Source organism: Acanthaster planci, linkage group LG02 (genome assembly GCF_054643075.1).
Source record: "Acanthaster planci isolate LZ-2023a linkage group LG02, COTS_SCS, whole genome shotgun sequence".
Taxonomy (NCBI): domain Eukaryota; kingdom Metazoa; phylum Echinodermata; class Asteroidea; order Valvatida; family Acanthasteridae; genus Acanthaster; species Acanthaster planci.
Window position 1 is genome coordinate 5,920,588 of NC_141778.1, and position 13,002 is coordinate 5,933,589.

General features: G+C 39.3%; 1 protein-coding gene across 3 annotated transcripts in view; it reads right to left on the reverse strand.

Annotated features, from left to right (window-relative positions):
- The window catches only part of LOC110985750 (alpha-N-acetylneuraminide alpha-2,8-sialyltransferase-like), a 29,419-nt gene that overhangs the window by 15,272 nt on the left and 1,145 nt on the right, over window positions 1–13,002 (reverse strand). The window contains exon 2 of one of the 3 annotated variants that reach the window (XM_022247013.2): window positions 9,602–9,662. The exons of 1 other annotated variant lie outside the window; for it this stretch is intronic. The gene's annotated coding sequence lies outside the window, so the exon portion shown is untranslated. Of the gene's footprint in view, window positions 1–9,601; window positions 10,083–13,002 lie in introns of those variants that run through there. One more of the 3 variants, XM_022247014.2, reaches the window with a different exon arrangement.

Below are 13,002 nucleotides of genomic sequence, written 5' to 3' on the forward strand. Positions count from 1 at the left end.
ATTGTTACTGGTAGGCGTGTTTGAAAACTCTCGTAAAGTGTGTAAGAAGCACTACGGTTTAGACCCAGCCAACTATTACACATCACCGGGGCTATCGTGGGACGCACTTTTAAAACACTCTGGTATCGAACTTGAACTTTTGACAGACATAGACAAGCATCTGTTCTTCGAAAGGGCCAAAAGAGGCAGCATCTCAAGCGCAGGGGCAAAACGTTACGTGAAAGCAAACAATCCAGATTTAAAAGATTACGACCCCGACAAACCGACGTCACACATCATGTATCTAGACGCAAACAACTTATACAGCTGGGCCATAAGTCAGCCTTTACCGATGGGGAAATTCCATTGGATCAAAGACGCAACCAAGTTTACCCCTGAGTTCATTTTGTAGCTTTCTTCCAAGACTTCCAAGGCTTTGTGCTTGAAGTCACTTTAGACTACCCGAAACATTTACTCGACTTACACAACGACTTCCCACTTGCACCCGAAAACATATTAGTGCCAAACGAATGGCTCTCGGACTATCAACAAGACTTGGTGGACAACGGAGAAAGAGTTACCTCTGTAGACAAGCTGGTGGCGACTTTGGGTACCAAACACAAATACGTGGTTCACTACCGTACATTGCAAAAGTACTTAAAACTCGGTTTAGAACTAAAAGAGGTTCGCCGTATAACGTCTTTTCAACAGGGACCTTGGATAAAGGGTTACATCGATAAAAATACCGAGTTGCGTAAGTTAGCCAAGTCCGATTTCGAAAAAGACTTCTTCAAGTTAATGATTAATTCGGTCTTTGGCAAGACAATGGAAAATGTGAGACACCGAATCAACGGTCACCTGCTTTGAGATTTACAAGACGCCGATCAATACAAAAGTTTAATTTCTAAACCACATGATAAGACGACTACACCGTTTAAGGAGTGTGATATCATGTTATTCGAGATGTTTCGAACTAAAACAAAGCTGAATAAGCCCATCTACTGCGGCGTAAGCGTGTTAGATTTGTACAAGACTCTAATATACGACTTCTATTACAACGAGTTGAAAGCAGATTTCGGCTCTGATGTCTGTCTTTTGTACACCGATACAGACAGTTTAATAGTCGAGATTCAAACCGACGATTTAGCAAATTACCTGCATAAAAAGCGTAGCTTATTCGATTTGAGCAATTACCCAACGGAACATATACTTTACGATCCGAAAAATAAAAAAGGTAAAATGAAAGACGAATTTGGTGGCCAAGTGATATCAGAAGTCGTCTGTATTAGACCAAAGATGTACTCCATTTTAAAGGAGCAACAAAATTTGAAGAAGGCGAAGGGAGTTACAAAAGTTGTAACCCAAAAAAGGTTGTCCCACGAGGCTTATAAAAGGTGTCTATTTGACCGGGTACAACACTTTTTTAAGCAGCAACTGTTCAGGTCGGACAAACATCAAATATTCACAGTCACGCAAAATAAATTGTGTCTATCGCCCTTGGACACAAAACGTTAGTGTTACAAAATGGAGTGGGCACCTTAGCTTACGGGCATTATAAATCGATTAGAAAGGGTTTTAAAGCAACTGACCTGGAACTCGCTAAACAAGCCTTACCCAGTGAAAACCTAAAACAACTGACAAAACGTACGAGACATCAAACCCAAAGAATTACGAGACTCGCTCATTTACGGACGGGTTTTTAATTCAGACTGCAAAGAGACGGAAGTGACACTGAATTCAGTTTTAATGCAATTTAACTTGAATTTGTTAAACTTGACCGTCGACCAGGGCCGAGTTACAACATTCGGTGTCTTCTGGGACCACTTGAAGTTCTTCTCTAACGAAACTCCGTTTGGGTCCGTCTAACAAGTAGTACAAAGTGGGGACTGTTTTCGTTTTCCTCTTACTATTGACCCGTTTAAATTGACTTCTACGTTTCTCGATTTGGTAAACGTCCACGGACCAAATGGGATCGGTTGCTCTTCTGACAATGCCTCCTTCTTGCTCGCCCGCGTAATACAAATACCTAAATGAAACGTCAGGAGCAAGTTCCTTTTGGGTTTCCCTAGGAGGCGCACTCGGTGCTTGTTTCACCCGATCTAATTTAATAGCTTCTGCAGGCTTTTTGTCAATTAAACGCGTTTTTCCTCGTTCAACGACTTTATTACTTGGGGCAAACGTTTCACCCATTCCACGTTTCGTTTGCCAACGTTTAACATTTCTTGTGCACATTGATGGCCAAACAGCCTTTCGGCTAAAGTCCTATTAAACTGTTCGACGATTCCCTGTGACCTACGAAGGCCAGGTTCGCCCACTTGTATTTCGACCTCGTTTTTGTTAAACAATTTTTTTAAAATTCGCCTGTAAATTCTGATCCCGAGTCCCACTCGATTAACCTAGGCCAAGTCAAAGGCGATCTTTTGTAAATTTGTTTCTGATGCTTGTTCGGCTGTTTTACTCGTCAATGGCTCGGCCTCCTTGTACCTCAAACCCACGTCGACGACGGTCAAAGCGTACTTGAAAGTTTTACAGTTTACTCGATCCCAGGGTAAGTATAAAATGTCAAATTGGTGAGCCTCGTTTAGTTTTACAGACTTCGATTGCAGGTCTTGGCACGTAATCGGGTGCGGGTAAATAAATCTGCCAGATGGCCTGCTTTTTAACCAATTTCAAATAAGGGGCTTGTGTGCCTCTGTCTTTTGATGCAAATGGTCTACGGCACTTTCGCCCTTCCAATAACCTTGTGGGCTGTAAAACAACTTACTAAATTCTTTGTTCATTTAAAATAAAGTTGTTAAAAACTCGACTCAAACAAACCGATAAGCCAAAAAACCGTAAAGGCAGATCTTATGAAGGCACGTAGAAATCGGGCAACCTTGGCTCCGGAGGCAACGGCAACACGTTTTTACCTGTCAACTCCGAGTAAGCTCGCAACGTTTTGTCCACTTCTGAAAATTCGTGTTGACTCGCACGTTCTTGTCTCATGCGTTCGTTTAAAAATTTCGTTTTCAATTTTAAAAAGCCTGTATTTTAACCATGGCAAGTGTTTTAATGACGGTAGGAGGAGCCATAGTCAACGCGTTGGCATTTATGGGCTCAAACGTTTTATTTAGCAGCTTATCTAAAAAAAAAAACAGTAGACGAAGAACGAAAGAGACACGACCTTGCGTTCGAACAACTAGCGCAAGCAAAACAAGACCGGGAACAAAATCGAGTCCATTTGCTGGACTTTTAAATTAAAATATGGATCTTGAAATCAAAGACCAATTGGCAGAAATTGAAGCCGATCAAATAAACATCGAAGGTATGTTAGGTGACATGAGAGCCGATACATGTATAGACCACCAGGGAGACATGCTTTTGGAGAATCAAGAGGTACTAGCAGAAATGGAATCTGAAACGTTTCACAAGAGAAATCAATTAATTAAATAGGAAGGCCTATTTTTGTGGCGGTTGTTTTCTTTCTTGTTTAATATTTGGAAGTAAAAATATAAAAACCGTATATATTAAGAAATGTCACAACAATACACTAGAAAACTGAACCCGAGCCGCAGGCTAAAAGTGCCTTGGGCCATCAAAGGCGAAAGACGCAAAGTCACCATTACACATAATCCAAGCACAATCGCAGCACGTCACATGTTAAACGTGAAGTTTCCCGCATTGGGCGTGGACGACGCTGTAGAGCCCGGTACCGCGAAACTGGCTTTCACGTTTGTCCTAGAGGGAGCATCGGACGACAATCGAACCGTGTATAACAAAGTGGAGCGTAACCTAGTTTACGAAGTCAACGTCAATTTACAAGGCAACAACATCGTGAGCTACCGAGACCCTCAGCCTGGTGATGTTCAGTCCAGTGATGTCGTCAGCTCGGAGATCCAGCAACAAGCAGCTTCTCAAGCAGGAACCAGTTTTCGGGAAGGAGCTGTTAGTGCTACACAGCCCGGAACCGATGATGTCGCCCAGTGATGTCGCTAAATCAAAGAGCAACGTTCAACTTGATATCTCTAAACAATTTTGCGATTCGGTCCCATCGGAGGCGACAACACGACCAGAATCGGTTACACATTCCACTGGTTATCCAAAGAGACAACAGCAAACAGACACAGCAAAACACAGATGTTGAACCGAGCCAGCTTACTTGGGCCCAGCGCTGCGCTCAAGGAGACAAGCCCAGCCAGACAAGTCGTGCAAACGGACAAAGACCAAATCTGGTTCAGCAAACCCAGAAGAGCGAGTCAAGCCAGGTTTCACCAACACCACTGACAGGCAAGGGGAGAGGGCGCGGACGACCATCAAAGCAGTAGGCTTTCATCTATTGATATATTTCTTTCTTTACATGTATTTTTTTCATGACTTATTTGTCAGTTGCAACCTTTAATGTGAATGGCTTACGGAATGCACAAAAGAGAAGTGTCATTTTTGATTACCTACAGCGCAGAAATTTTGATCTTATTCTCTTGCAAGAGACACATATTGAAACTGAAGACCAGGTAGTTTGGAGCAAACAATGGCCAGGAAAGATTTATTTCAACCATGGTAACAGACATTCTAGGGGAGTGGCAATTCTTACTTCCGGTAAATTTGGACTTCAAATTGAAAACCTCGAAAAAGATGATGATGGGAGATGGATCGGGGGGAGTTAAAATGGAATAGCACCATTTTTTCCTGTTGCGTCAGTGTATGCTCCAAATGACCAATATGATAGAGCGCATTTCTTTGACGGTTTAATTGAGCGTATTAAGCTAACTGATATTTGGACTTTGGGAGGGGATTTCAATTGTAATGTAGATAATGTTAATGGTGTGGATCACATTAAGACTAATTTACAAAATTTGCTCAGGGACTTGCCTGGACTTGCCTGGCCTAACTCATTTTCATAAAGCCACTAAAACGGGAAGCAGAATTGATTATGTTTTCATTTCTTCAAATCTGTTGAATAGTATCCTAGATGTTTCCTTGCATGTAAATGGTTTTTCTGACCCCCGTTTTGTTGACGTGCGATTGAAAGACAAAGATACAAAGCATGGCAATGGTCGTTGGATTTGCACCAACAGCCTTTTAGGCAACAAGGATTGTTTCGACAGATTGGATAATTTTTGGTATTTTTGGAGATTTCTAAAAGAGTACCTTGACTCTCTCCGTGAATGGTGGGAAACGGGAAAATTTCGATTTAGAAAAAATATTCAGGATTTGGGTAGAGAAATGGCATGGGAAAGAAATCGAAGACGAATTGCGTTACAAAGGCAATACATGTTTGTGATAGACAATCCTGATAAATGTAAAATTGAAGACATCCAAAACATTGAATCTCACCTGCTGAATTACGAGATCGTGGAATGGAAAAGAGCCAGAATCAGATTGAGAAACATTCTTAAGGAGGAAAGCGAAAAGCCCTCGAAATATTTTCTCAATTTGGAGAAAGAACAGATTCAAAGAAACAAAATTGACAATTTTTTGACGTTTGAGGGTAACCTTGTTAGCGCGCCTGCTGATATGTTGGACTGTGCTATTAATTTCTATTGGAATTTGTACACTGTGGAGGACATTTCAGAGCAGGATTTGCAGCAAATTGTTTCCCAAGTAGAATCTAAGTGTATTCCGGATGATTTGGAGGAATGTTTGAACAGTGATATCTCTGAAAATGAAATCAAGTGTGCTCTCTTCCAGATGAACAAGAATGAATCTCCTGGGCTGGATGGCCCCACAGTGGAATTTTTACCATTCCGTGTGGGATGTCATAGGCTCAGACGTTTTGGATGTTTTTAATTTCTGTTATAAAATCGGGCTTCTGTGCGATTCCATGAATTCGGCTTTAATTCGTCTAGTTTACAAAAACAGAGGTAACAAACATGACTTGAAAAATTGGCGCCCAATAAGTCTCTTGAATGTGGATTATAAAATTTTGTCTGAAGTTATTACCAACAGGTTGAAACTTATCATGCCTATTATTGTAGGCGAGGAGCAATCGTGTGGTGTTCCTTCTAGGAGAATTCAGGATAATCTTATGATCCTCAGGGATGCTGTTGATCATGTCAATTGGATTATAGTTTAAAAGGAGCTGATATCAGTCTGGATCAAGAAAAGTCTTTTGACCGCATCAATTGGATTTATATGTTCTCCGTCCTTGAAAAAGTAGGGGTTCCTCCCAAGTTGATTAATTGGATAAAACTTTTATACAGTAATCCCAACCGTAGTATCATCATAAACAATTTTATTGGTGTGCCAATACAAGTTACGCGGGGTATTCGGCAAGGATGCCCTCTTTCTCCATTGCTTTATTCCATATGTGTAGAAGGCTTGGCGTCATTAGTGGCTTGTCCGATATGCTAACTCTAGTGGCATGTGGAAAGCTTCCTTTGACTATTGGATCAATTGAGCCAGTGGAGATAGTAATTTAGGGTGGTACTTTTTTGGCAACCCTCAAGTTCGCTTAGAGACAACGAGTTTTTATGTCGATGTTATCTGTGCCTTTCATCGGGCCAGAGGGAAGATCAATACTAATTTTTCGTATCTTTTAGAAACAAACGGTCTTCCTCTGTATAATAATGTTTATGCTACTGTGGATAATTCTACTTTTCATAGCAATGTTCTTTGAAATGCTGGGATTTCCCTCGTTAAGGACATAGTTCGTAACAGTCGCCTAATTTCTTTTCGTGAAGTTGTTAGGAAATGTAAAATCATGAATATTACAGCCGGTAGAATCATATCTAGAATAAATGAGGTTATTGATTTCTCTTTAGTTGAAGAACAGAGACAGCCCCCCCAATCATACCTGCAATTGGTTTACCGTGGACAATTTAGCAAACAGTCCTATATCTATTCAGGAAACCAGCTCGAGGACAAATTATAGAAATCTGGTCCGTCAGCAATTTGTTGAACCAAAAGCACAGCAAGTGTGGCTCAATGTTCTGAATATTGTTCATCTTGCGGGTCAATTGTTTGGAAAAGTTGTATTAGTAACTCACTTATGGACCTTGATGATAAGCAATTCTTCCATAAAGTGAAACACCGCATTTTGCCTACAAAGGACGTTCTGTATAAACTAGGCAAAGTTCATGACATCATATGTCCTCTTTGTAAACTGGAGCCTGAATCCCATGAACATATTTTGATATTCTATACCTGCACTATGGCAGCCTGGATATTCGTCGAACGTCTGTTAAGAATGTATGCTGGAGACAAATATTTTCACCTTAACCCCAACCCCCAAGGGTGTATGTAAAATCGTATTGAAATTGGAGGATTTGGGACTGTTAGGGTTAATGATTGCAACAGAGTTTTTTGCTATGACCTAGACCCAGTCCCACAGGTGGTTGTCACAAAAATGCTTAGGCAGATATGGAATTGCAGATGTAAAAAAGCTTTCAATAATTATAAGTCTGCTCTAGATATAGACATAATTTTTCAGTTCAAACAAAATTTAAAAAGTTTTCTACTTTCAGAATTCACAAGACTGAGCACTGCAAATTTCAAAGAGAACTACGAGAAAAATAATGTCCTCTTTTCTGTTGAAGCCAATGCACGGGTAAAATTCAGTTATTAATTTGACTGTTGAGATTTTGGGGAGACTTACCTGTTTGATATTCCTTTTCATTTTTTGTTTTGGGTTTCTTTTGTGCATTTTTCTGTAGTACTGTCTGCCATGTTTTTTAAATGTACATTTGCCTTTCCTGTTTAATTTATTATTGTAATGATGTTCATGTAATTAAGTTGGTTCCTGTAATTAATGTGAATGGTGGATGAAATAAATGGAGCCATATAGCTCCACTGTAAAGACAAAAAAATAAATAAAAGGATGGAGTTTGGAACACTTTTCTGAATCTTTGGGAGAACCTCCTTTAGCTTTTTTCACAGCATAGTACATGAATTGCTTTTGTTTTCTTCTATGGCTGACGTGAAGCATTCGCTTTTCTTTTGACGTGTTTTCTTAGTTAACAAACGATCACATTGAAACTATTTTTGTATGTGCTTTAGAAGACTTAAACCGAATAAAACACCACAGAATCATGAAAAGAAATGCTACATAAATATGAAATTTAGCCTCAAAGTGGTTGCTAAGATGATAAACTATATCCATTTTCAACCGATCTCTTGGTCTTTTTTCCACTAAATTTCTCAATTTCAGAAGTTTTCCCAGAACGAGACACTGCAGATTTTTTTGTTCGACTTTCATGAGTTAAATATGTGATACTTCTGCGCAGCGTGATCTACGTGTTCACATGCAAAAACCTATCCAGCCATGTACCGAGCACTGCGGACACTGCGGATCACGTATGTTCATGCCCCTTACTTAGTTTGTGTGCATGCGCACTGAATCCCACTACAGCCAGAAACCAGTAAAATGGTTCTTGACTTGGACACTAGGTGAACCCCAGCAGTAATTGATCAACATCAAGCTCAGAAAAAATTGTTTGCCCCTTATTTCTATACTGATTAGCATTTAAACACTCAAAGTCCCTTTTGATAACTTGCACAATATAAAAATCCTTTTTCTGCCAAATTTTTGCCCGTCTTTCTTACGTACCTCCGACGTAACAGAGTCAGAAGTTGGAAATGAAGCCAACATTCTAGAGGGGATTTTTTTTCAGTTTTGCCGAGTTTTCCCTGACATCTCTCTAGTTGTGAATAGTGAGGTATATCATGAACGCTCTATATCATGCAAGAGGAAACGGTATGGATGAAAACCGGAAAGTTTTTGCTGGTGCCTTTTACTCACGCAGTTTGACGTTATTGTACGTATTCGTGCAATGCAGCAGGCCAACTCGTACCCAACCGCACTCGTATCCCGGTCCGTGTGCGACGTGTGCAACATGCCAAAAATCCGGACATTTCATTTTTAACCGATGGCACAGTCGGTGCGGAAATTCGAATCCGCATGAAAAACGAACTGCATTTCAAACAAATGGCTGTCGATCTTGAAAAGAATTAACTGATAGATACCAAAAAATTATCAGTCTTCCAGACAGTATCACTGATGACCTGAGGGGAATTCGACAAAAGTGTGAAAACTGGGTACTAAGTAAGGTGAAAAACACGGAAAATGACGAAAATGGGCCCCAATGAAAAACGAAAAGACTTTCAGAAACAGTTTTCTTCCAAGAAGTAATAACATTTTTTATACATAAGAAATACTACTCTTTCACGTGGCATCAAAGTTATTTGAAGGTAAACTCGGCAAAATTGTGAAAATTAGACACAGAGCTAGGTGAAAAAAACGAAAATTAAATATCACCATTTGACAGACTCTTGGCAATTTATTCACACACAAGGTCTTCAACGGAAATAGCAGTACAATCTTTCACATGGGTCACCGCCGATATATGTTGTCTGCTAGAATAATATTATCGCGCATGCACGAATACACAAACTAAATGCATGCACAGTCTATGCGGACCGAACACAGTATACGTGGGATTGTCATGTTACACGCGGACCGTGACGTATATCGTGCATATACATGCACGTGGAAATTCTCGTCGGAGTCGGTGTACGTGTTCCTGTGGTTTATACATGTATAGTACATGTAAAACTGGGGATATGTACCGTGAATTTCAACATTTCCTGTCAATGTTATAATGACAGATAGACCTCAGTTTCAATGATAAACTTCATGTGAACTTACTGTACTTTTGTATTCGTCTTCGACTTAGGCGGGTGGCACTGAAACCATGGAGGATGGAAACCTACACGGTTAAAACACAGAAGATTTTACAGAAAACAAAATTACAGAATCACTCTTTAAATTGTTTTAACTGGAAATTTTCTCCATTTTAACAGAATAGATTTCTAAAAACATTATTTTGTTGTTGTTTTCAAGACATTTTGTATAATTTCAGACATCATATACAGATGTTCTATAATTTCAGTGTACTTCGTGAATTTAAACTAATCCTCGTTTTAATAAAAGATTTGTTTTCTTACGACATTGTTTGTAAATCATTTTAATCGCAAACAACCTGTAATTTTACAGAGAAACGAAATAACTGGCTTTCAACAGAATTTTCATTTATTCTACTAGAAATGTTATTTAAAGCAAAAATCCTAACAGCAACGAAACCAATGGTTTCAGTCTAATTTTTCATTTATTTTATTTGAAATGTAGTATTTTACGTTATTTAACGGGAAATTTGTTAATTTCAGACTTTCATTTTAATAAACATTCTTAATTAAAAGAAAGGAAATGAAAAAAATCGGAACAATTTGCGTTATTTCCAAGAATTTATTTTTCTGTCATACCCCAAATAATAATTTTCTGTAGTTTGCTACAATGCTTCGTGGATGAAAGGAATCAAATAAATGAAAGATATGTTTTTATGCATCACTCTCGTATCATGATTTGTCAAAATTCCTCTTGCCACGTTAATTAATCTTGAGCCAGTATCTGAAAAAAGACAGGTTCCTATGGGCTTACCAGGGCATACACTGTGAACGGGTTATATGGAAGGCATTCCCACCGCCCATTGTTTGCCTTGCTCTCAGCATTCTCATTGTTCACCCACCCCTCCCCCATTTTGAAGAGTGGTGTATTGTTCCCTCTGTGGCAGCCGGACCTTTGAGTTCTTATATATTTAGAAATGTGCAAATTCTTATGCCAGATTGTATTTTAGGGAACTGATTGGCATCAACCCAGAGGGCCCAGTGATAACCACAAAGACCGGAGGCAAGAAGGAGAAGAAAACGACTGTCGCTCCCAAAATTGTTGCCCTCCTTCGCGGAATCATGGAATTCGAGTCAGACTGGCAAACTGATCAATAGCAGACTTGTTGCAACTCCTTTCATTTTTTTTACATTTTTCTCAAGGTCAGATTAACTGCCAGTTGGCACAAACTTTTAAGTTAAGGTTTGTGAGTTGTGTTTACAATTTCAAAGATGAAACTGTTTCAGAGATAACAGGTGAAAGACATGAGTCCAGATTAACTGCCAGTTGGGACAAACTTTAAGTAAATACTACCTGCAGGTATGCCGTGTGGTTGTTTTTATCTGGGTCCACTAGGTATGAAGGAAGAGCAGTAATTACTTGTACATGTAATTACATTTTTGCATATTCCTGTCGAACGACTGTGTGCAGGGTGTGCGTGTGGGTTCTCCATGGTTAGATACACTCCTCATGTTACACTCGAAGAAATAAAGCTTCAAAATTGCACCCTTATAAAATATCACCAATAACCCTCCTTTCGCTGTAACAATCACAGACAGTAAAAAAGTCTTCCACTTGCCCCAGTACACAGGTATGTAGGGTCCTTTGACTGACTTTGAATGTTACAACAAATATGTCAAGAATGCATTTTGCATAATTAAGTTGCAAATCTGTCCATGCAGACTATATGATGTATGCTCCCCTGAAGGTGCGCTCATGCACCCAAGTAGGGGTGCACACGCACAAACTGGGGTGCAAGTTTGCTTCATTAAAATTTGCTATGGGTGCTGCTATTGTATCAGTATGATGCAAATTTGAACATTTATTTCATGTACATGTACTGAACACAGCGTGCGTCGATCTTTCTATGTCGACAGATCAATTCACACTGTTTTCAGTTCTGTAGAGTACATTGTACAAATTCCTTGTATTGACATTAATATTAATTCGGTATTAATAGCTATGGAGTGATATCAAAAACACCGTAGAGTTTATCACTGAAAATAATCGTCTAGAGAACGCTATAAATGCCAATATTTGTGTTCCAATAGACTTTTCCCAAGATATGTAAAAGCACAGATAAGATAATTCAAGTTAGATGCTTGCCCGTTTTACAATAACAAAAATATGTTAAGTATTTTCCAGTTGCACTACAGAAGAAATGACGTGGCCACTGGATTTGCTTGCACCAACAAAGCAGTTATGTATTAGCTCACTGCTTTACGCCATGGAAAAAGCATTTTGAAAAACTAAACCGAAATGACTATTTACCCAGGTTTTTTTTAACTGTAGCAGGTGTCCAGGCCTCGATAATTTACACATTCACGTTGTGTACTGTATACACATACTTGCAATGACTAGAACCACGAATAATCAGTGACTGGTGGGTCATGAATGTAAGTAGCCTTCAATTTTTCTACATTTTTCACAATTTTTCTGAAACCCCCCTCCCTTAGCTGGAGCGTACAAACTGAAAAAAACTGGATACGAATAATTTCATTTCACAATTATCATCAACCCACTCAAGCGTAAAAACAAGTCATGTTAACACGGACACGGGAATATGAAAATTTAATGAGTCTGTGTTGGTTGCATACACGTGCACTTTCAGCCTGAAGGAGAACCTTAAAAATTCAGCAGTTTTACCATTATTGCAGCTGCTTCTGATGAAGTGTTCGTACAAAATGACCCATAAGTACAACTGTTTACCATCAGACAACCATGAACATCAACATACAGTGTGAACCGAAATGTACGCCCCGTTCTAAACGATGGGTTCAGATAGTTTCATGGATTCATATCGTGATGGCGTTTCATGTCCTTAGGGTAATCCGCAGCAGTTTGTGCATATTGACTGAGGAAAACTTGAAAAACAGTCAATCACAATATCAATTTAATTAAGACATCAATTTGGCCTGTGCTGTCATTTTGTACCCGATACACATCTTTTTGGGGGCATTTGTCGAAATCAGAATGTTAAATTTGTTTCAACTTATTTGCGAGATATAACATGCCATTTCTCTGAAGGAGAGTTTAGCGAATATTTTAAATTCAACTGACGTTGAAAATACACAGAATGCAGCATTTAGAGTTTGAAGGAAACGGCAAGTCAATACAAATTTCCCTCGAAGTCGAATTTGTCACCGAAATGGTTAATGTTTCCTATACAGAGCTAGGGCAAGCTCATTGCGCCTACTTTTCGTATTGCCGCCAAAACTTGAACCCTTGGGGGGTGTCATATTTTACCTAAAACAAATTCTTTTGTCTTATTATTTTTATAGTGGTGGTGTGTTATAAAACGGTATTTTGATACCCGCTTGGGGCTTTTCTACACTTTATTATTGTTTGATTGACGTGCCGATTATAGCATGTATGGAATTGGGGAG